This window comes from Biomphalaria glabrata, chromosome 6 (genome assembly GCF_947242115.1).
Source record: "Biomphalaria glabrata chromosome 6, xgBioGlab47.1, whole genome shotgun sequence".
Lineage (NCBI taxonomy): Eukaryota > Metazoa > Mollusca > Gastropoda > Planorbidae > Biomphalaria > Biomphalaria glabrata.
This window is the reverse complement of record NC_074716.1, coordinates 13,401,583-13,425,175: the sequence shown is the minus strand read 5'-3', so window position 1 is coordinate 13,425,175 and position 23,593 is coordinate 13,401,583. Positions and strand designations below refer to the sequence as shown.

General features: G+C 36.1%; 1 protein-coding gene and 1 long non-coding RNA gene across 10 annotated transcripts in view; one reads left to right on the top strand and one right to left on the bottom strand.

Annotated features, from left to right (window-relative positions):
- Positions 1–23,593, bottom strand: part of LOC106052128 (cubilin-like) — a 300,170-nt gene that overhangs the window by 227,184 nt on the left and 49,393 nt on the right. The window lies entirely within an intron of this gene.
- LOC129926980 (uncharacterized) lies at positions 17,688–22,283 on the top strand. The gene is made up of 3 exons (XR_008778685.1): positions 17,688–18,543; positions 19,021–19,130; positions 19,981–22,283. It is a non-coding gene; the product is annotated as an uncharacterized LOC129926980 (long non-coding RNA).

Below are 23,593 nucleotides of genomic sequence, written 5' to 3'. Positions count from 1 at the left end.
AAATATGATGCTGCTCGAAGCTGACTGGTTACTTGGTAGTTGAAGAATCAGTCAAAGACATATTTGGTTATTACTTGTTAATCAACCTAGACTTTAATTAACCTAGACCAGTGTTTCCCGAAGCTGGGTACGTGTACCCCTAGGGGTACGGGAAGACTTTGGAGGGGGATACGTTACGTGACATAAACTATGCTGATTTTTTTAAATACCCATTTATTATGTTCTGTTAATTAATTAAAGTGGGGTTGGGGGGAGGGGGAACTCAGCATTACAAACATTATTAAAGGGGAACACAAAGGCCAAAAGTTTGGGAAACACTGACCTAGACTTTTGTTTTCTGATGGTTTCTATTTGAAGAAAATACTTAAATCCATAAGTGCCTACAATAAAAAAAAAAATAAAAGTCTTCTGTTACTGTCCAGTAAGTACATCTACCTAGTTATCGTTTCATTGAGGTAAAAAAACAGAATCAGGACAGTCACAATAGACGAGTACATTATAGGGTTTTGGTATCGTTCTTGTGAGAACCCTTTTGGTGTAACTGCAGCCATAAATCTGTCGGTTGTGTCGCGGATCACTTAGACAGAGACAAGAAAAGACTCACACAAAAAAAAAAAAAAAAAGATTTACGCCGTACTGACAGTGATACTTGTTGCTCACCCCAATAACGTAATTGTTTCGTTAATAGAAGCCATCAATGTGCTTATTTTTAGATTAGTTTCGTGTTATTTATATGTGTGTGAAATGAATACAAAGCTTTTGTTTTTTATCCGAGGACTTTGTGCTCTCTAAGGCTCAGTGTATTGTTTGTTCTGTACAGTTTACTGTGTACAGTTTACTGTGTACTGTTTACTTTGTACTGCTTACTTTGTACTGCTTACTGTGTACTATTTACTATGTACTGCTTACTGTGTACTATTTACTAGGTACTGTTTACTGTGTACTGTTTACTAATCCAATGTACTGTATAGTATACACTGTTGAGCTATGAAATATTGATTAATTAACCTCGTCCTGGCGTAGGGCGTAGGTTTGGTTCATAGTTCACGTGAGGTTCAACCATTTCTTTGTACTTTGATGAGCGGCTTTTGTTCCTCCCACAGCGCCTTCCTTCCTTTTCAGAGTCTCCTCCAAATAGCTGCCAGGTGCCCAGTAAACCTGGATCAATGTTTTAAGCTCCAACTTGACTTCAGGATTTGAACCCATCTACTTCTTATCTTATAAAATACCAAATACTTTAACTCAGCCACTTGTCGTGTAGCCTGAGTATTGTATAGTATGTGTTTCCAGACTCCTTGATAGGCTAACCATCAAATCACATAAATGATATGATAAATGTAATGTTACTAAAAAAGTAGTTTGAATCAATCTCTCTCTCTCTCTATCGCTCTGTCTCTCTCTATCTTTCTCTGTCTCTCTTTGTCTCTCTATATCTTTCTCTGTCTCTCTTTCTCTCTCTCTGTCTCTTGGTCTCTCTCTATCGCTCTCTGTATCTCTCTCTGTCTATCTTTCTCTCTCTATCTCTCTGTCTCTCTGTCTGTCTCTGTCTCTCTCTTTCTCTCTCTTTTTCAGTCCCTCTCTCCTTTTTTCTCTTTCTTTAGGTCTTTATTTATCTCTTTCTCTCTTTTTGTCATATGCTCTCTTTTATCTCTCTTTCAGAATCTTTTTTCTCTCTCTTTCTGACTAACTCACAATCTCTCTTTACCTCTCTTTTTATTCATCGCTCTCTCTCTCTCTTTTATAACAGCTCTCTTTTTATATCTCTATTTGTTTCGCTGACCTTCCCACCCCCTATCTCTGTATTTCTATCTGTATCTCTCTCGTTCTCTGATTTATCTTGTGTATACTAACTGGGTCTCCTCCATACCTCAAACATCTCATACCTCAAACATCTCATACCTCAAACATCTCATGCCTCAAACATCTCATACCTCAAACATGTCATACCTCAAACATCTCATGCCTCAAACATCTCATACCTCAAACATCTCATACCTCAAACATCTCATACCTCAAACATCTCATGCCTCAAACATCTCATAACTCAAACATCTCATGCCTCAAACATCTCATACCTCAAACATCTCATACCTCAAACATCTCATGCCTCAAACATCTCATACCTCAAACATCTCATACCTCAAGCATCTCATACCTCAAACATCTCATACCTCATACATCTCATACCTCAAACATCTCATACCTCAAACATCTCATACCTCAAACATCTCATACCTCAAATATCTCAAACCTCAAGCATCTCATACCTCATACATCTCATACCTCAAATATCTCAAACCTCAAGCATCTCATACCTCAAACATCTCATACCTCAAACATCTCATACCTCAAACATCTCATACCTCAAACATCTCATACCTCAAACATCTCATACCTCAAACATCTCATACCTCAAACATCTCATACCTCAAACATCTCATACCTCAAACATCTCATACCTCAAACATCTCATACCTCAAACATCTCATACCTCAAACATCTCATACCTCAAACATCTCATACATCAAACATCTCATACCTCAAACATCTCATACCTCAAACATCTCATACCTCAAACATCTCAACTCAACCAGCAAGAAGATGAACAACTCTATTAACTACATACAAACTACAAGGGGACACAAAAATTCGAACTAATTCTGAAGCCGTAGATTTTACGAAGAAAACATACTATCGAATTGTGAACCGTGCTGTGTTGGTGTGTGTGTGAGACCAGAGTCTGTATGTGAGTGTGTGTGTGGAGGGAGGAGGGGTGAGTAAGGACCGATGCTAGCCACAAATTGTTATTTTCGTCTTTTCCTTCCTTTAACAAATCACACGAGAATCTTACGAATAACAAAAAAAACAAAACACAAAGCACAAATGAAAAAAAAAACAACAAGTCACCACACGAGGAACTAAAATTAGCCCTAGATAGAATGTCTGTATTGACGAGGCGATGCAAAGCCTCAAGGTGTGTCCACACTTTTAGTTTTCTATCTTCGTTGTTGTTTGTTGTTTTCTGTCCTTATAAATTTAGCAGCAGCAACAACTCGTCAAACTGATATTGAAACATTCAGAGCTTTAAGCCGAAAATTTCGCAACCATCAAATTCAACCAAAGAAAAATAACTCAGATGAAAAAAATAAGTTTCATGTTTCAGGATGAAGCTATAAGGCAGACAATACTGATTGGGCTTTCTGTCTTTCTAAACAGATGCAGGAACATTTTGGTTTGTCTTTTGTTACGTGGAAAAAGCAACAGAATCAACCATTTCAACAATAGAAAACAATGGTGGGAAGCGTGGTCGAGAGGCTAAGTGCGCTTGAACTTGGCTACCTAGAAGGGGGTTCGAGGTTCGACACTCGACTCGGGCAGAGTTGTATTTACTGAACTGCTAAAGCACGGATAACCAACTCCTAGATACCCCCACTGATCCACAAATGAGATTGGACCAAAGCGCTCTGAGCATGCTATAAGCATGAAAGTAGCGCTATATAAAAGCTATAATATTATATTAGAACAGCCTCATTAAGGGAACCGGCTAGACTAATGCAAGGGCTGATGTAGTTTTTTTTATATATATATATATCTATCGTCTTTAAATCAGTGAAACAAAATGTATGTTTAACATGTGTACTATACAGTCTATACTGTATGTCAAACACGAATCGCCAGCTTATTGTTTTGTTTAAAAGGGATAAAGTCTTTCTAAGACTATAGTCACTATATGAGACCAGACTGAAGACTCATCATTGTGTGCAATCAATTGTAACCAGGTGTGATTAATTTCACCCCTCCCACTGCCCCATCTTCCTCATGTTTTAATGTTAATGAATTCGTATTTGTCTGTGTTTTAAACGAGATGCAGTTAAGCGGATTATACAGTTAGGCGGTTTGTAATTAAGCGGATCGCACTGTATGTCATAAAAGAAGATTATCACACACACACACACACACACACACAGAGCCCCCCCCCCCTTTTTTTTTTCATATTGTAACTTTCTTTAGTCTAAATGTTTGTGGATTGTCTGGACCAAATGTGTGTGTGTATGTGTGTGAAAACAAAATCTAAAGTTGCTCCAGGTCCTCCGGACGGCTAGTTAGAATGTATTTACTCTCTCAATATAATGCAGCTTATGCTAGCCTTTTGGGCGGGGTTAGCTTATAAAAGCTTCTACTCTATCTTCCTAATAGTTTATGTTTTAATGACTAAACAGACTACACCCTCATTTCGAAGAAAATAAAAAAGCAAAATAACCCGGATTTAGATATTGACTCACATCCTATGTTTACATCTAACCATTTCAGAGTGACCTGCTGAAAACATGCTTCTGAGTAAAACAATTTCGACAAAGTTAGCAACTCCAGATCTGAACACAGTGTTACGTTGAATCAAATAAGAATAGTTGGCATGTCATTCCAGTTAAAAGTAAAGTGCCCCTTTCAGACCTTGTGATCTATAGGGCAGATGATGTAACGGTCATCTGTTTCTGTGGTCTACGGTTAACGAGGGTCTTATGTAGCCAGCACAACGATCAACCGCCTTTACTTTTCCCCAACTAATGTCAGGTACACATTAGAGCTGGGTGGTATCAGAAGCGCCCCAAGATCCCGAAGTAAAAAATCCCAGTCTTCACCAGAATTCGAACCCGGGACCCCGGTTAAAGCCAGAGCAATTTTTCAAAAGTTGACTGATAATTAACTTATTATCAATCAATCAAGCAGTTCACCAACATGTGATACAAAAATCGAATTATTTTGTTCTTGTCAAGGCAAAAATTAATTCGACCATTTTTTTTAAAGCAACGGAAACTTCAGAAAAAACAACGAAAGGAATGATAACTCTTTCTCTGGAAGAAATCAAGTTTTATGTTTTTGTGCTATGACATACTTTGCTGTGCATATTTAGCTACTTCATAGTATTGCACACATGTGTTATGCTGTACGCTTATGTTCTTTGATGTGCGCCCTAAATAAAACCTCTACATCTATCGATTGCGTAATATTACCAATGTTCAATGTACACTTTCTTCTTCGTTCTCATTTGACATGTCAGAGGGTTCAGATCAGTAATCCTGTATCTGAGATGAGCCGCGCAGTGGTTACCAGTCGTAAAACGAGTTTTATTAATACCAGAAGGGAAGAAGAAGAATCTTAATTATATTTGAGCAATTTCGTCTTACACATAACAAAGGAATGATTAGGGCCAAAGAAATAGAAGAAGATATAGAATATTATAGACTCTCCATTTCAGAGGTATTTTCCTCAACATTATAAAGTCGTGTCAACTAGCTTTGTCTGAAAGATATGATTCCTACATTATATGGTACAGAAGTTAAACAGCCTAAGATTTAATAATTAACCAATGACTTGGTAGAGTTCAAGTCTCTAATTAACATGCACAAACTAGATTAACTCATGGATACGAGTAAGACGTAATTATTCTCTCTTTTGAAGGAACGTCTGTAAATTATAAGATAAGATATGATATTTTGAATGAATTAACTTGTAAATTTAGATTTTTAAAAGTTTTCTTTGTATTGCTTGAAGTGTATTGTTATCCTCCTTTGTAAGTCTTGGTCCTCCTTTCTGTCCTCCTTCGTAAATTTTTGTCGTCTTTAATGTCCTCATTTTTATAGATTAGTCCTCCTATTTGTCCTCCTTTCTAAAGTCTAGTCCTCCTTTTTGTCCTCCTTTGGGCGTGCAGGTGTCTGATAAGTCAGATCAGATGGAGATGTATGCTTGTAGCCAATCGCTCCTATGCGCAGAAAATCGTGGATTGTGGTTTTGAATTGAGTGCACATTATGCCCTATGCTTTATCCTATACCGGATGACTTGAAGAAAACACAGGCATGTTGGTTAAATGAACAGCCCCCAAAATGTGCCAGACCAACTGAAAATAATATTTGAAATACAATGTATGGGGTCAAGTCGCCCGGTTGTTTAAGTTCGTGTTTTATTTTTTGGTTATTATTATTCCCCGAACCGCTTGGTTCAATCATTAACATTCCACTAGCAGATAGAACGTCCTGACTAAAATTATTAGCATCCCCTTAATGGACACCCTTCGTAGAGGTGGGTGAGGGAATATCAAGTGTCCACACACTTGCCCTCTGACCTCGCTCCACGCCCACTTCCCACGTGGCTGGACAGAAGCTTGCTCCCTCCTGACCCCGTCCACACCCCTCTCCGTAATCTAAATGGCCCACTGTCGGGAGGTGATTAGCGACTATGTGCACAAGACAGAATGTGTGTATAAGGCGGGTAGGGGTGAGTGGTGCTGCTTTTATTTACATGTATAGAACAAGTAAAGTTTCATTTTGATATCCAGCGGTCTATAGGAGCGAAAGGTGTTTCTGTGGCCAATGGTAAACGAGGGTACCCTGCAGCCTATACAACGACTGATAGCTTTAACTTTCAACAAGGAATAGTTGGTAAGACTTGTAGTCGTGGTGGCATGTAGACGCTCCAAGGCTAACAAATTAAAATCCTGGACTTCTTTTTGGGCCTGGTGGGTGAGTGATAAATCGCTAGCCTTTCGAACCGAAGGGCACGCCCTTGAATCCGTACAATGGGTACCTGACATACGTAACGTTGGGAAAGTAAAGACGGTTGATAGTTGTGCTGGCTACATGACACCCTCGTTAACCGTTGACCATAGTAACAATTGAGCTTTAATCCCTCTGCCCACATAGATCGGCCTGAAAGGGGTACATTTACTTTACTTCACCAAGACTCGAACTAGAGACCGCTAGGTTCGAAATCCGATATCCTCACCGCGCCCATCCCTAAATATAAAGTGCCAAATCTTTCAAATGCATACCTGATTTCTAGCCAAATGAGCTCAAACTGAATCAGCAAGACATCGTTAAAAAGTTGATCTTAGGAGAAATAACAGCGAAATAAAACCTGCAGGTAAAGTTAGTTCTTCAGGACAGAAGACTTTAAAGTAAAGTAGCAATTGTACATAATACACTGAACCATTATCTTCAAATACAAAAACAAAACCTAATAAAATACTCTGAAAGACACAAAGATAAAGGCACATTCCTCATTCCATATGCTAGGACAAATTTGTACAATTACTTCTTCTTCCCTAGTGCTATTAGAGCATGGAATGGGTTACCTGAGCTAGCCAGGAAAACCAGTGACTTTGACAGAATTTAGGTCATTGGTTAAAATGAATGACTAAATGCATGACACATATGACGTAATCATCTTCTTTTTTTGAAGTAACGTCTGTATTATATAAGATAAGATAAGATAAGGCTGCTCATTTTTTTTAAAGAAAGGTAGCTAAGGATTAGGTAAATTCAGTGTAAATAGGAGTCATAATCTTGCTGGAGTCTGTCGGCGTTGTCAGACTGCAGAAAGATGTGTTGAACACTGAGGAGCTTCCTTGGAAATAAAGCTTGGCTCACCACTTAGACTGGAATCGCAAGTAAATATATTCTCCAGACTTTAATTCCAAGGAAAAAATATTCCCCAAAGCTCGAATCGCAGCCAAAACTATTCTCCAGAACTCGAGTTATAGGTAAAAATATTGTCCAAAACTCGAATCACAGTAAAATATCGAGAACTCGAATCGCAGTTTAAATATTCTTCAGAACTCGAATCACAGTAAAAAATTTCTACAGACCTCGAAACGCTGGTAAAAATATTCTCCACAAGATCTACATTTTAAATTAGGAACAAAAGAACAAAGAAGTATTATGGTTTTAAAAAAAAAGATGTAAATAATTAATGCAGATGTTTTTGTTCCAAAATATTTACTGAAAAAAATATTTCTTGGAGACAGAATTTTTGAAGTTTTACGACGCCGTTAAAACCTACGACAATTATTCCAAGAACTACAACTGTGATGGAGTCTGTGTGATATGTTTCCCTTCTTTTATTCTGTTTCCAATCAATGTAATTGATACAGATTGTTACTACGCACGTCTAACGATACAGCCATCTAGTTATAGCGTCATCAATAAATACTCCTGCAATAATTGTATCGCATGCAACAATTTGGATAATGAGTGTTATCCGTGGAAAACTTCCATTGTGTTATTAGATGCCTGGTATTGATACGTTAACACTGTCAACTTAGTGGAGACTTAGCAAGCTTCAATACAACGTTGAAACAAGTCTTTTAAACTCTGTAGCTTTAACAGACTTCACCTATCCCTTGGTCTGTTGGACCGTTTGGGCACCACGCAAGATCTATCAACTGTCTTTATCCATTCTCTTCTATCCTTTGCCTTGGATAGAATTTTATTCAATAACAGATTTCCTCTGTCTTCCTCTTCTGTTCCCTGAAGAAATGTTTTTGCTATCTCTGAGGGCCTTGGTATGTGGCCACAGAGTTTGAGTTGACATGAGAAGAAAAGGTCTTACTTTCCAGGACTCAGGTGTTACAAAGTCATTGTGATCTTACAGTGAGGTAATCGTTACTTATTTACTGTATACCCGTCGATGAAGGCGGAGACACTTAATTCATTTAAACATGTGCCGTTGCGCTATAATCCAGAACAACTGAAGCCATTGTCTCCTATTCGTGGCTGGGAGACCTACATGGCTTGGCTGCCTGTCAAGGAGGCTTGAGTTCGAATCCCTGCCAAAGATGAGTTGGCTTAGCGCCGATAGAAAGCACGGAAACCTTCTCCCAAATGCCTACCCTCCCCGGCACCCAATGCCACAAAGAAAGATTTGACCAGAGCGCAGTCAGCATGCGGTAGGGACATTAAGGAAGCGCTAGTCAAAAGCTGATTTGTAAAATAAGTGTTATGTATTAGCATTCTCGATCTAAACATTGACGTGAATATAAAATGACATGTATTCCTGATGGCCCGTACAAATTGAAAGTCTAGGGGAAAGTCGTCTAACAATTAGATTAGTTACGAGTGGTTAAAGAGAGCGCAGTCTGAAGACAGTGTTCGGTTCGAATCTTTTTTTTTTTGTTTTGTTTGTTTTCTCTTGGGAAACAATTAACTCTTTCCTACAGCTAGATTGCTAGTCAGGAGATCGGACAGTTTGGACTTTGGTCAGGGTAGGTGGTTTAATACGGAGGTAGCTGCTAGTTCTAATGCTCCCCTTTCTATTCTGTAGCTGATGGATGAATGGCCTGGCAAATGAACTTTCCTACTCTCTCTAGTTCTCGCTCTGTCTCGTTCTCTTCTTTCAATGAGATGGACAAAGCAACTGGACGAACTAACTTTTATTGCAAGGACTAAAGAACCTTTACTGTCTATGTTACCTAACGTGCACTTTAACCCCTGGGACGCCTGGACAGAATACAGTATTGGACGTGTAACGAAAAGCTGAGACCACAGACTATATATATTATACCTAGACTGAAAAACGGAAACATATTCTTATCCAATCATGATCCGATCCTTATGTAAGTAACTCTTTTTCAAGCTGTGAGGAAAGTCGCTTGAATCTTGGAAGATCGCTCTTTCTGTCTTAGAAAAGTAATGATCTTTAGTTTTCAAATTTTAGAAATAATGCAATCCCACTTTGCGGATTATACTTAGAATATTTTACGTTTTACTGCCTGGTATGGCTATCTGAGCATTAAAAATAACAATAAGCTTTATAGAATTCTTAATGTTGCTGGTAATGTCATTGGCAAAAAACAAACCCCATTTGGGCAGCTGAGACAAACATCCATAAAAAAGCTAAAAAGATTCTAGAAATAAAAAATCACCTTTTGGGTCTGGATACAAGACACAGATAGCAAAGCCAAACAGACACAAACACTCTTTTGTTCCCCTAGCAATCAAATCATTAAAAAGAAACTATGGAATATAAACCTTCGCATGCAAATTATGACTGAGTCTGGTGTACCCTCTGGCAATCAAATCATTATATAGAAACAATCTGATATAAACTTTTCACATGTAAATTATGAGTGAGTCTGGTGTAAATGTACATATTTTTTTTTATAGTTATAATGTTTTGTTTGGTGTATTGCACAAATTGTAAAACAAATTTCCTTACGGACAATAAAAGATTTTTATTAGAATGGGCTATTAATCACAGAACAATATATATTCAAGCAAATCTATGATATCCTGTTAGTTTCTATTGAGATAATCTTTCGAAAAAACTAGATAGCAATAATTCAAGCCAGTTGATTTTAATCATTTTAGATTGTAAATTTAAAAATATTAATTACCTAGATCATTCTAGATCTAGAATATGTTTCTAAGAATAGCACAACAATAATTTTGAGACGAGAGTGCTCTTATTTACAATGTTCAATTACTATTAGATCTAGAACTAGATATAAACCATACATCTAAGATCTAAACATTAAATTATATGTTACATAGGCTAGGGATTTTTTTTAAAAAAAGACTTCTTATAACTACTTAACAAAACAACGCATTATTTCAGCTTTTTGAAGTTGTTCACATTTCTGTGGAGTGTTATGAGATCACCATGTCCAGTCTTGGTATAGCCAGAAAAAACAGTGACTTGGCAGAATTTAGGTCATTGGTTAATATGCATGACTAAATGCATGACGCGTTGGAAGTAATCATCTTCTTTTTTGAAGTAACGTCCGTATTATATAAGATAAGATAATCTACATAACACATGACCTCATTCACTTGCAAAACAAACAAAAAAAAAAAACGAAACAATTAATGTCCTAGCTTTTAAAAATGCAAATTCTTATCTCATCTAATGAACCCCAAAATTGTTTCATAGTTTTATCAAACTTTTTATTTTGTCATCATCTGTGTATTTTGTGAAGTGATCAAACTTGGTAGGCCTATCTCTCACTATATGGCCACTGCGCTGTCTTATATACAATGAGGTGTACAAGGGCTGGTAGAAAATCCATGCACTATGTAGGAATAGGTCAGGGCTTCTAAAAAATGACCCAGGCTCTGAGATTTAGTCTCGTGTCTTATGGCTTGGAAAGGTTATAGGGCAACCTATACATCATTGCCCAGTTGTCAACGTCAAAATTAAGTGTGTTTGAGTGAAGGTCCAGGGGGAGCAGCAAGCACGCAAACAGCCGCTGCCCCGCGTTGGTGACCACCATCTGCCCCCGTTCCCCCCGTATTAAAATACCCCTGCAGTCCCCACCGCTGTAATTATATGGAGGCGTAATCAACATAGCGGTAGCACCTCCAGCACTGGGGTCCTCGGAAGTGACACTGAAATCACGAAGAGAGGTCAACTGAGCATGCGCAGTAGTTTTGTTTTATTTATTTTTTTTTTAAATCGTCTGATTCCACTGAGCACAGAGCCACTAAGACAGTGGCAGGGGGAATGATGGAACAAGAAGAGAAAGAAAATGTCTCGTTATTGACCAAGCCTTCTGTGACAATAGTGACCATCTGGACAATAACCTGTCTAGTTAATGCCATTTGTTTCCCAACCATATCGTTTTGTTATAAAATACGCATGAAGGGAAATAAATAACATTCGTAGGGATAAATACCGATTTTATACCATTATTACATTTATTATATGTAATAGTTTCCTCCCTTCCGTTATGCAGGGCCCCCCGCATAGGGTTTTGATCTTAATAGTATTAAAAACAGTAGCGAAGTCCATTAAAGAGGCTGTTAGAACACTTTTAACTCAAAACCGACGAGAGAGACCTTAAAAAAATGTCAAACTTCTGGAGACTGTGTTTGTACACGGAACGAAGGCTTTTGAAAATGTCAGCTCTCTGTGTTGACAGATAGAATTAGCTTTTATTAACATTTTTCTTTACTCTCTGAAACATTTCACATCGGTGATAAATACATTATTTTCTGACGTCTCTTCTTGAGAAGTATTTTTGGTTGGCAAGATGCTCAAGACGCCCATTCCTGACTGATAAATTAATGACATTTCAGACTTTTTAAAGACTACATTCTGTGGAAGAGTTTCTCCTCAAATCCAGCCTCTCGTTTCATCGAAACCAATCGATACATGTGCACTTTAAAAAAAATATCTAGACCCTTTTCTTTTCTTTGGACTTTTGTAATTAGGAAAGTTTTCATTATGAAATTAAAATCGTGTTTTTTTTCTGGCTGTTATTATATTAATTATGGGATCTAGTGGAGCCTGAAATTAAATAATGTAGAGACATAATATTAGACACGGCTTTCCCTGATCACCCAAAGGAAAAAGGCCCAAACATGAGAAAGATTTGAGTTAATGAAGAAAAAGTTGTCTGCCTGGTCGTGTGATCTGCACTCCAGACTGTACTCATGATGGTAACGGGTGCCTGACACACACTACAAAGGTTTATTGACTAGATCAGAGCGGACGGATGTAGATCGAAATGCAAGTCACGTCCAGAATATACCCTCTTGTCTCTGTGCTGCGCGTCACACAACACGTGAGTGTTACGTCATTACTAATTGTGTAGGTGTATTATATATATTATCTCATGAAAATTGTTTGATATTTAGGAGTTCCTTTTTATGTACATTGTGGATTTTTTGTAATACTTGAAACGAAACAATCTCAGTAACGATAACATTCAACTTCGATGTTGGCAACCAAATTGTACAAAATGTAGGTCAAAATGTAGGTCAAAATGTATATATATATATATATATATATATATATATATATATATAGTTCGTCCATCGTGGTTCGATGATGACCACTTTGTCATCCAGGGGGCTGAGGGCTTTGCACAGGTCAAAATGTAGGTTCTAACTGAGGATCTTAGAGAATGTGATTCTACAGTGCACACAAATAGTCATATACATTTTAAAAACATAGTTTTCGATCGATTGATTTAGCCTGTCCAGCGGATACACCAAACAATGAGTTGTTTTATAGTTTTTCAGCCATAGATGATGATTTACTAGTGTCTGTGTATTTTCCCTACCATTTTCATAAATGTAAGTATTTTAAGTGGCGTTTTTCAAGTTATTTTTTGGTCTGTCACGTATTTTGAAAAAGTTCCCGAAGTTTGATCACTACTAATGATGGCTATTTATTCTTCTACTTTGACTATTTTACTATTCAGTACTACTTTCTTTGCGCGTGTGTGTTCTCTGCTCGTCTTCTTCCCTCCTCTGTATAACATGTTGTGTGTGTGTGTGCGTTTGTTGTGGATGTGTGTATGTGTGTCTAAGCCCACGTCTCGGTATGGATTTGTCCCCCCTGGCTCGATTAATCTTAAACAAACACCGAACGGAATCATTACAGGGCTATCTCTCTGTCTCTTCCATCCTACAAAGTATTTTTGTTTCATCGATGTAAATATTAAACGAGAGTAAAAAAACAACAAAAAAAACAACCTGTCTTGAAAGTTTTGTTGCGTCACAGAATACGTAAAAAACATTGAGCAGACGATAAGTCGATAGAGCGTGGAAGGCTGGAAGGCTTAGGCTTTAAGAACCTTATTCTAGAGCAGTGTTTCACAAACTTTCGACCATTGTGTACCCCTTTTATAATGTTTGTAGTGCTGAGAACCCTCGTCCCCCACTTTTTCTATGTGATTGCATCAATGTGCTGCCATGACAGATCACATAATTTGGTTCATGGTTGTTCATTTTAATCTGAGATCACGTAGAAATAGTCTGTTCCATTTTTTTCCCCACTTAATGTTTACAAATGCTGAAAAAGCAACTTCTCATAAATATGAAGTTGGAAAAGACAAGATGTATTTCAGATACTTGAGAGTTAAAATGCGTGAAGATTCTAACCTTAATAAATCACACAAATAAAACGTATATTTTGAGACTTGTATCGATTGTCTATTACGCACTGTAATATAGGACTCCTTAATTATTCTCTAATGTCATTTGTTGATCAAAAACTATAAATCTTTAACATTTAAGTATTAAACTGGTGGGATTAATCTATGCATTTCTAAAGTTATAATTATAAATGAAAATAAAATGTCATCTTATTGACCTTGAAAAACATTCATTACCCGAACTTATTGACATTGTTTTTTCAAGATGCATAATAACACCGATTATGAGTTTGTATACATCTAAAATAAAAAAAACAATATTCAAGAAAGTGAATTAAAACTTATTGAAAAATTTTTTACATTTTTTAACAGAACGTAATAAAGGGTATCGCCTAGTTAATGAGGTGCAACGCGTACCCCCTCCGACGTCTACCCGTACCACTGGGGCTACGCGTACCCCACTTTGGGAAACACAGTTCTAGAGTGTTCCCTTTATTAGAAAGCAAAGCCACACCGCTGACCGGCTTGGTTCTGTAATCTGAACTAGTAATAAATTGGTAGTATGACTGTGTGTGTCTGCGCGTGTGTGTGTGTTTGTGTGTGAGTCTGGTGTCTGTGGCTAGGTTGGAAGAATGAATTGAGATAATTTCATAGATTGATTCTATTGATACATGAACAAGCTGTAAAGATAAGATTCTATTATCGGATATGTCACAAGGGATTTTGAGATTTCCCTTTGTGATCAATGTGGCTAGGACCAGGGCATCTGGCTTTCTATTTATAGAGCAACTGTATTACAGCGGTGGTTGGTCGAATCTATGTATGAATGTTGTAGACCAGGGGTTCTCAACCTGTGGGTCGCGATCCCCTTGGGGGTCGATTGACGATTTGCCAGGGGTCGCCTAAGACCATTGAAAAAAATGATTGTTTTTGTCTATTCTTCTATTGCTGTATGTGTGAGTGGGGGAGGGGGTCGCGGCAGAGTGGGGGGTTGTAAAAGGGGTCACCGAGCTTAAAAGGTTGAGAACCGCTGTTGTAGACTGACCCCAAAACAATTACTACTTGTTTGATGCCTGCCTCAAGAGTCCAACAACCATGACAAAGGCTTCTTATTAATATTATTGTAAATCTAAGGTAGGCAACTCAACGAAGTTTTACAGTAAATAAATGTGTTTATTCAACAAGACAAACATCTTCATCCAAAGAGTCTTGTACCTAATTCTACCAATCCTTTCTCCACCAAGCCTGAATAGAAACCAAACGACAGCCTTCCCTTCTGCAGGTGCCCACTACAGTCTTCAGGTGCCCACTACAGTCTTCAGGTGCCCACTACAGTCTTCAGGTGCCCACTACAGTCTTCAGGTGCCCACTACAGTCTTCAGGTGCCCACTACAGTCTTCAGGTGCCCACTACAGTCTTCAGGCTGCACAAAAGACTGCTCCTTAGTTTCTAACAATGGACCTCATGCACCAATTGTAAACAAACATTTAGCCACGTGATAATATTGATAAAACAACGAAAAAATACTGTCACATGATAGCCATTGTGTATTAATAATTAGATCGTAATTTGTATGGAAGAGATAGAGAAACACGTGGAAGGTGCAAGGCAGGGTTACAACAATATTTTGTGTTTAAAGAAAAGTTAAGTTTCATTACTGAAGTCTTTCACTAAATTCTCAACACATTGTTTGCATAAATTGTCGCACCAACTTGTTTCACTGAAACCTCATCTCACTTCAAGTCGTTAATGGTTTTGTTTTAAATTCATATGGCACATAACTAGGAGTCATTATAGTTCTGACGTCATAATGTGAAGAGTATGCAGTTCAAATCCTATTTGGGGTTGAAATTAAATATGTCTATGGAAGGGAAAGTGGTTTGGGCATGAGGACTGGAGCATGTGTCAACAGAGAGTGATAGTTACTTGCAATTATGGACGGATTAGCTCCCTTTACTTTATAAGGAAACCGTGACATGTTAGTTCTATGCTAAATTTGCAAACTAATACTTAATCAGAAAAAGCTTGCATGTGTAGTCTTCAATTTAAAAAGTTTTTATTACCGCTGGCGTATCACGAGTTATAAATAAACAACTTCAAATGAAGTTCAATCTCAGTTCGAAAGATGGTATTAGATAAAATCTAATGTACTGCATTGATGTTTGCCACAGGCACAGATACGAAACTCTCATATCAGGACACCAGAAGAAAGCAGCCCCTGGTGCATGGTCACGTGGCGCCTGTTAGCAGTCATTTCCCCTACACCATTTTTGTTTCAGCAGTTAATAGAAATGTGAAAGTCGTGTTAGCTAATTTCCTTAAATCACAGTAGAATACTTGGTGATCTCCCTTGCCATCAATTATGACGATTTTGGTCAATGTACGACCAATTTAATAATAATAAAACATAAAAAAAATGAAAGAGGACTTTCGTTATAAATATAAATAAAGACAGCAAACAATCCACAACACTAAACTGCCTGGCAGTAACCTCATCACTGCAATAAACAGCTTGGCCGTCCCGGTGCTCCTTTACACACTTGTCACATCAACTGGACTGACACCGACCTACACTACTACCTGCACAGCAAGGATGGAGGTCGTGGATTGCAAAACATCTACAAATTGTGTAAGACGCAAGTTTCAAAAATTCGATAAAATCTGCACGCCTCCAACAATGAACTAGTTTCCTTCCTACACAAATACGGCTCCGAAGCAACCCTTATGAACCTAAATAATACTGGTGTTAATGTTAGTTTGGACCAAAGACTATATATTACATGGACTGCCAACACTAAGGAAACTAAGCATAAGTTCCATTCACCGAGGCGTCCTTGGTTGCGTGGTAAATTGACTTCCGGTAGAATTTGTTACTATATAAAGAAACTATTCCCGAAGATTTTTATCATCAATTTTACAGCAAATCATAAATGGAAACTTAATTGTCATATACGATGTTACAGAGGTAAGTGTGCACAAATCAATTTGTGACTTAGATCTATGACTATAAAGCTTTGTAACTGATTTTCTTAGCCAATATAGATAATTAGCCAAGCCTGTAGCCCTATTTCGTGTATTCTTGTTTACGACATTAATTGTCTGCTAATTGGTGCTGCCAGTTTGGATTATTTGTTTTTCTTTTTTTTTTTCATCACATTTGATAATTATTATCATTATTTTTACAATGTATATTTTAAATGTGATAAGCGATTTACTGAAAGAGTCAATACATTTCTGAGAGTGTCATTTATTAATTTTGTATATAATGGGTGATATAGGCCTAAGTTAAGTCTGTGAATGAGTCAGTCTAAATAAAATAACAATATAGTGAGTCAATAAGCCTACAATCTTACATCTTTACCAACTTTTGTTCAGATCTACAAATATTTTTTTTATTCAATTTGATTTTAATTTCAAGATAATGTGCATTTTTATCTATAGTACAGGAAAATCAACCATAAAAAAAAAATCAACGATGTATGTATGACTAACTGAAAAATCTGCATAAAAATTTCGGCCTTCAAGTTTTTAGTGTTTTTTTTTTTTTTAACTAACTAGAATCCCAAATAACATCCAATTCTTCTAAAAGCTATAAAAAGATCTGATATTGTTTGGAATATATTCGCCCAATAAAATTTTAGAATCATCAGGCTCTACTTCACTAGAAAGTGATTGTACACATAAACATGTAGACTTTCACCCAGATGTAGTGACCTATGGCTATAAACTTTATCTACAAATACGAACTTACACACAACACACTACTACACTACTATATATATATATATATATATATATATATATATATATATATATATATATATATATATATATATATAATAGAACACTAAACACTATTTATGTAAATGCCCATTTTTAAGTTTGTAAAATAATAATTTGTTTTTATAAAAAATCTGGCTATGCCTATAGTACTCTTAACAAAATTATGACTAAAAATATTATGAACGTCGAGTCTCTAGATTCTTCATCTTTGTGTGTCTGATAAACCCAGAGAATGAAGATATAGTCAATATAGAATCTATATAGGCCCCCTATTTTATAGAATCTAGCTCTAGTTGACTCTAGACTAGATCTAGGATAATTTCAAGTCTAGATGTTCAGCTTCATCTTACCTTGATCATGATGATTAATTTTAATCTGACTTCCTGACTTGTTAACTTAAACTTCGTCTTACTTAGCCCTTAGGCGCCTTAGCCTTAGCTTCTTCATATGTGAATCATGAATGGAAGTGCTTGGCTCACAGTGTCACAGATCGTTCTTTAAACTATTTGAAGATCTACTTTATCTTTACTAACGACTCTAATCTATATCTAGTTTATATCTATATTTTATATGATAATAATAGACCTAGACTCTTATACTTATAATAAAGACAAAGTTATAAGATCTAGAATCTGTATCTAGATCTATTCCCATTTGTGATTTATACACTGATTATACACTACAGATTTAATGTTTCTGATGAGCAATACTACTATCTACAGCCATGCCCATTAACATAGGCCCTACTCATGTACTAGATCTAGCTCTTTTGATCACAACTCATATCTTGCCTAGATATAAACAACTGTACTAGATTGGACTAGACATTCTAATCGGTTCTATTTTCGTTTTTCATTATTCTCACATATTCTAGTAGGCAATAGGTACCAAATTGTGCTATTTATTCACTGTAGATCTAGATCTTAACTTTTCTCTTAACTACCAAAGAAGTACACAAAGGATGTTGAAAGGTACCCAAAGGGCTCTAATTGCTACCATTCAATGTGTGGATTCAAGTATTTACCCAGATACTGCCACAATATGCTGTTATTGTTTTCAAAGGAGTTTTCACACAGTGCCAGAAGCTGTATAAATACATTTAACAGTAAGTTTTTAAGTAATTAATCATTTATTTTTAAACGTTATGTAAGTCTATTTTAATTGTAAGAATCCATGTGCTATTTTATTTAAAGCTAACTTATATGTGAATATTTACACAATATTGTTGTTATGTTGTAAATAAAACATATTATATTCCCTCCAGCCTGTGCAGGGTATTTCTAAAGTGATAATTTTCTCATGCAGGCCAATACCACTCTTTTGTTATCTAAGGTGTTTTCCTTCAAATTATACTTTCTTGCAAAAGAATTAAATATATTATGCAACAATTCTCAATTAGAAGTACAGATTAACCAGTTATCTTGGTGGAAAAGGATGTCAGATGAGTTGAGAAAATGCTTAAAGAAAGTCTTTACATAATTCTTTGAACTAAGTCACTATAAATATTTTGGAGATTTTTTAAATTTAATTAGAATTTTATTATTGCTCACATTAAAAGCAATTGTTCTTTTCTTTTCCGCAGATGTATATTTCAAGAAGAAATGATGCTTTCTTATTTCTAAGAGTTTATCAATAGGATGAATGCCACAAAACTCACATGTTATGCCAGAAACTCTTCCTACGAAACTTCCAGTAAGTAAAAAAAAAAGTAAAGTTTCCCTTTCAGACCTTGTGATCGATAGGGCAGATGATGTAAAGATCATCTGTTTCTGACCATTCTGTTGCCTACGGTTAACGAGGGTGTCATGTGGCCAGCACAGTGACCAACCGCCATTACTTTCCCCAACTAATGTCAGGTACCCATTAGAGCTGAGTGGACTCAGACTCAAATTAAAAATTCCAGTCTTCACCAGGATTTGAACCCCGGTCCCCGGTTCGGAAGCCAAGCGCTTTACCGCTAAGCCACCAGGCCTCCTTCCAGTAAGTAGGGCAGCTTAAAATTTAATACTTTTATCTTAGTGCAAAAAGAATAAAAGCTGTCTTCAAATTCTCCCTTTAAATTTGCAAAGATATGTTTATAATTTAATGTATGCAGTAAAAAATTATGTTTCAAACACTCAGTACAATATTCAATGACTCTCTTTATTTGGGTTACCTCAGCATGCTTGTGCAGAAAATTTCCTGAATTTTTTTTTAAATCTGTTCCCTTCACTTTCAAGTGCATTTAATCATTCATTAAATTTTCATAATATTACTGAATATAATGTCAAAGATTAAATATTGTTATTATTATACTATTCCTTTTTTTTTTGTAATATTTTAGTTTCATAATATGTTCCCATAGCATTTTTTGTGTAAAACCTCTAATATACTTTACTATACTCCTAATATACTCTTTAAGGAAGTGTTTTGTTAGATGTTTTCAGAATTGATTTTATCCATAAAGGACTTGAACATATGGAAGTTTGGTACTATATGAAACTGAGATTGAATTGGTGACTTGTTATGAATTTAATGTATGTTGTTTCTATTCCATCAACAGTACTAGAATTTGTCCAGTGCCTGTGATCCTCTGAGTTAAAGGAGAATGTGCTCCATAATACCTGCTAGTAGCTTGCTGATAGCTGGAAGTTCATGAATACTATGTTGTCCTTGATTTGATGATTCTGAAAACTACCATTTCTTAAGACTTGAGCATTATTTCTATAATTTAAAAAAATCTTTTCAGGAAATATTGTGTTTATAATATTAAGAAAGTGAAGATAATATTGTTCTTACTAATATTATTGTTATTATTATTATTAAAATAGAAAGCACATCATTACAATATTAACTTGTCAATAAATGTTAGCATTATTCAATTTTTAGTTACATGTTCAGACTATTAAATTTTATTATTTAAATTATAGCAACTTTCTCTTTCAGTCAAGCTTAAGATACATTCCTGTAAAAAGTCTATAATAATAAGTTAATACTTCACAAAAAAAAGTGTTTGAATGGTTTTCATTTGTTTGTACATCAAATATGTATTAATATAATTATCATTTTTAGATGAAACATTAAATACTGAAGATGACCATTTCAATTTCTGATGTAGGCCTATTCTCATTTCATAAAACAAACAGAATATTATCTGAAATTTCATCCTTTCATGGTAACTGTAACTGGCTTCATAAAAAAATGGATTGATGACTTGGTTGACTATACATTTTTGTATAAATAATGCATCAATGAATGTAGCTTATACTGTTCTTTTCCTCATCTTGAAAAGTGCTGACTGATAATTTGCTGTTGCATTTTGTTTTCATAAGTCAATGACTCATGATACTCTAAATGACAAATATCTTCTACTCATTACAATAGCACATTTCCATGCTGTTTGTCTAAGTGGAAGCAGATAAAATTTGTTCCTCTATTTGCTGTAAAATCTCAAAATTCATGAGCAGCTGAAAAAAAAAAGAAAAGAAATTCAAACTAGTTTAGACATGTTATAAATATATGTTACAAATATATATATATTTGCTAATAAAAAATGTAAGACTACTTTATGTTACAACAATGGACAGCATCTTTAAAGCTGATTTCAATGCAATCACAAGAAATAATTTTTTCTCTACAATTAGGCCTGCTTTAATTATTTTTTTTTTAATGTAAATAAATTTTATGCATAGGATTAAATATAACATGTACTTAAGGAGATTTTTTACCTATTATTTCACAATTACAAGTAATTTAAAGTGATACATGTATTGATAACACAATGTTATTGGAGAAAGTAAAAAAAAATCTCACTTTTAGTAGATCCCTTTCAATTTGAAAGTTAGTGACAATCAAATCAGGTTTTTGGAAGTAGTATGCTCCTTTAATAAAAAAAAACAACAAACGAAAAATGCATTATAAAAAGTTTTCGCTTTAAATAAAATTTCTCTTGGGTGACTTGAGTAGAAAGTAATAGAAATATGAACTTCATTTAGCAATATGCTCACACTAAGCAGAAGTGGGTTTTACTAGTGAAAATTGTCTGTCCAAATAAGCTATTGAAACTACTGTCAGCTTCACATGATAGGAACTGTAAAGTTTGACAGTTCTTCCTCTAAGACTTTTAGGTACCGGTATTATCTATCAAGAGCAGGGTAAAACAAGGATGGGTTTTGGCCATCAACACTATTCAGAATTGTTTCGTCTGTAATCTCATAGCGCCTTGGAAGATGGAGTATATATCCACAGTAGATCGGATGGAAGGCTTCTTAAACTGGCTTGACCAAAACGAGGAGACGACATTAGGGAACTGATGTTTGACGACGATGTGACTCTCACTACCATTCGCAGTCATGATTACAAAGGCTAGTCAATACTTCGACAGCTGCAGGTCAATAGTTCAGTCTTACAATAACTCTCACCAAGACAGAAAAAAGGGCATAAAAAGTCAACATCATCAAACTCCATTTGAGTGAGAGCTTGAGAGGCTCAAATCTTCTCTTGCAAAAGCTCTGGACAGAAACCCTGCTGTAGTGCATATATGTCACCATACAGATCGAGAATTTTTGGTTTCTCTGACCTGTTGAGACGGAGATCAGCAAGTCTGGGGCAGTCAAACAGAATATGAGGCACGGGGGCACCGGGATTCGAAATTTGGCCATAGCCGTGAGTGGCGTGAGAAACATGAGGCAACAGGACAGTGGCCTGTCCTGCACTGTGTTATAATAACTTGCTATAAAACATCACAGAATGTACTTTTTCTATTTTATCAACGACACCATCTAAATGCCAAACATACTTTTCTTACATTTTTCAACTCGGAGAAAATTTTACATCTAGACTTATTACCTTTACTTTAGGCCTACACATAATATATGACTTTTTTAAAACTTTTAAACGAAAGGTCATTTTAGCCTATTATAGTAAGAGCATATAGATCTAAATGTACCGGGTTATCCTTCTGAATAAGTCTTACTATTTGGTTTATATAGCCTATATATATAGGCTATGCTCTCACAAGAACCTCAATTCAATCAATGTTGTAAACAAGAAAATACACGAAATACAGGCTTGTCTAATTAGTCTATATTGGCTAAGAAAATCAGCTATAAAGCTTTACAGTTATAGATCTAAGTCAGAAATTGATTTATGCACACTTACCTCTGTAACTTCTTCTTTAACAATTCAGTTTCCATTCATGATTTGCTGTAAAAGTGGTGGTAAAAATCTTCGGGAATGGTTTCTTTATATAGTAAAAAAAAATCTACCGGAAGTCAATTTACCACGCAACCAAGGACGCCTCCGTGAACGGGACTTGTTTATTGAAGAATATAGGCCTAGTGCGTAGAGTTGGCAGTCCATGTAATATATAGTCTTTGGTTTGGACGACGAGGGCATGAGATTAGCCAATGGGAAGAGAAAAAAATTCCCGAATTTATTAAATGGTGACAATATTGACAAGGCTGCTTCCTTAGCATGGCTCAAATCAGATCATCTCTACCCTGAAACAAGGCTGCTTCCTAGCATGGCTCAAAGCAGATCATCTCTACCCTGAAACAGAGGGCTTTGCTACAGCAATACAGGACAGAGTAATTAGGACAAAAAAATTACGGGAAGCCTGTCCTAAAACGCTATGTGGTTGACAAATGCCGAAAATGTGGGTGAGTCTATTGAACACATAATGGCAGGCTGTTCAGCCTTATCAGAATCTACCTACCTAGGTTGCGTTGTCATAACCCAGTTACAGAATTAATACATCAACACTTGGCTTTGACACATAATTTGATACGCAAGGATAAATCCCATTATTACAGACACTCGCCACAAGAGATACTCGAGTCCACTGATAATTTATTATACTAGGATAGGCCCATTTTGACCGACAAAACGGTAGATTTTATTTTGCTGTTCATTGATACAAAAGAAAAACCGCTACCATTATTGGCATCGCCGTACCGCTGTCTCATTAATTCAGAAAAACTGAAATGAAAAAAAAAACAAAGAATTATGGGAACCTAGGCTTGGAGATTAAACGGTTATGGGAGTTATCTAAAATGACTCTATACCCCATTGCTATATCAAACGACGGGGATAATGACCATTGACTTCACAGATACCTTCAAGGCCTTTAACATTCCTAAGAAGATTCTCGCTGCCTGTCAGAGGGCGGTACTGCT